The following is a 2,385-nucleotide window of genomic DNA, read 5'->3' as shown; positions in this document are numbered from 1 at the left end:
TCTATCTCTTTGATACGTCCTTGTGTTGGTTCTGGCTGAGCCAGGTGGGTCCAGAGACGTCAAGGAGTGGCACAGAAGGAACAAACAGGAGAGTAGTTTTGCTACAGGCGGAGGTCAGGGCAGGCAGAGATGTGGGTAATCAGAGATCCAGGTGCAGGTCAGGGCAGGCAGCACCAGGTCAGTTTTGAGGAAATTAGACCAGACATGGACCTTTAATTTCTCAGGCAGCCTTCAGTAGGTGCAGGTTCCTAGGGTGGAACTGGATTGGATGGCAACAAGTAGTAAATGACCATCAAGATGAGCAAGAATGCATGCAAGGGGCAAAACAGCAAGGGGGAAAGGAGAGTGTAAGTAACCTGGCAGCCATGAGTTGTGCGTATGGCTCCTTCCCTTAAAGGGGTTCTCCAGTGACAACAAGTTCCTTGCTGATCGGTGGGAGTCTCAGTGATGGGACCCCCATGGATCACAAGAATCAGGATCTGCTGTACCCTAGATGAATAGAGCCACCATTGCTGCATGATTCGGCTGCTCTATTCATCTGTATGGCACTGGCGGAGATAGTCAAAAGCCGTTCTCAGCTATTTCTGCCATAGAGATTAGTATCTAACTGTGTATAGAAATTCATCCATAGGGGTCCCATCACTGAGACCCCACCGACCAGCAAATTAGCTCCTATCTTGCGGATAGAGGCTAACCTGTTTCACTGAACAACCCATTTCAGTACCGTTATATAAATTCACATATTCATTTAGTCTATACACATTGGGGAACATTTACTTAGAGGGTCACCGGAGTTCACAGAAAGTGCATTGTCTGATGATAATGCACTGCGCTGCGATTCACTAAGATTGTGCGCCCGATATCCTGCATGTGTCGCAGTTCACCTTCTTCTTCCTGATGCATGAAAGTTAAATCCGAATCAGTCGGATCGTCCGACGGCCCGCCCCCTAATTTGTGTCACATGGAAGCAGCACAGCTGTGCCACAAAAGGGTCGAGTGCGCCATATTCCCAGTGCACACACATTAAATACCTGTGCAAGCCGTGTAATCCCCGAAAATGGTGCACAGTCTGACTAAAGTGCGCGCAACCCTTGGTAAATAAGCCCCATTGTCGAAAGGCTTTGCAAACAATCATGGCCGGAAAGTGGAAAGCAGGGAGCCCCAAATTGTTATATAAGTTGGAGATTCCAAAGGTGAACCCCTGCAGGAGAGACAAAGGACTACACAAACGTTATCTAAAGAACCTCAATGCAAACAACTCTGGAAACTGAAGTCATTCCACTGCAGCACTCCTACAGGAGAGACAAGGAACTACATGTCAGTTTCCTAGAGATTGAAATCTTATCACAGCCGGACTTTTCTTTGCAGTCTATGTGGAAGATCTTTTAGTAGGACGGGATCATCTAAAGCCATCGAGGAGGCTCAGTGTAAGAGGCGTCTAGCTCCTCAAGGTGCTGGACGACCCCCAAGGACACATCCTACAATCCAGCCGTGCAATCAATGGGGCAAATTTACTTACCCGGTGCTGTCGCGAACCCCGATTCAGATGGTCCGATGAAGATGAAGTCCGGCGCAATTCACGTAGCTCGTGCGCCCAAGTTCCTGCATCCGTCTCGTCCCAGCTGAGGTCCGCCGGAGTTCACCTTCTTCTTCTCGGTGCATGTAAGTGCTTGTAAGTGCGTATCTTGTGACACAATTTGAAATGTTAAATCCTGCACGTTGTCCGAATCCGTCGGGTTGTCCGACGGTCCGTCCCCGGATTTGTGTTGCGTGCAAGCCAATGCCGGTGCGCCAAAATCCGATCGCGTACGCCACAATCCCTGCCACGATGTTGCGCGGTTTGGAAATAGACAGAATATCCGGCCAAAGTGCGGCCGCAGAACCCTTCATAAATGAGCCCCAATGTCTTATCTGAATGCACACAAAAAAGTAAAAAAATGTCTCATTATCTGATTTTTAAACCTACATAACAAGGGAAAAAGAAGGCAAACTTTTCCAGAAGTTATTTAGAGTAACCCCTCACACACACGACAAACCCTTCTGAGAAATTCTTGGCCCTCCATACCCCATAAAATCGGCCTTGTTCCAAGCTACAGACGTGAAATCCATACAATCTCCGCGTCTAATGAGGGCCAAAAACCCATTTGTTCCACAATCTCAATTTCCCATCATATTTGTACTTGATTTAAATGCGAAATAAGAAGACGTGAAAAATGAGGAGAGGTGTGACTCCCATAAATGTCCCAAATTAGATCCGTATAGAAATCCATTCCTCCGGTCACAGTAGATGGATGACTAATACTTTCCTTCAGGCTCGGTTGATTTTGCAGAACTTTTTTTTTCTCCCCCCCCCTCCAGCTGTCTCCTCTATATAATTTGGAAGAA

This window comes from Engystomops pustulosus, chromosome 1 (assembly GCF_040894005.1).
Source record: "Engystomops pustulosus chromosome 1, aEngPut4.maternal, whole genome shotgun sequence".
Classification (NCBI taxonomy): Eukaryota; Metazoa; Chordata; class Amphibia; order Anura; family Leptodactylidae; genus Engystomops; species Engystomops pustulosus.
This window is presented reverse-complemented; position numbering follows the sequence as displayed.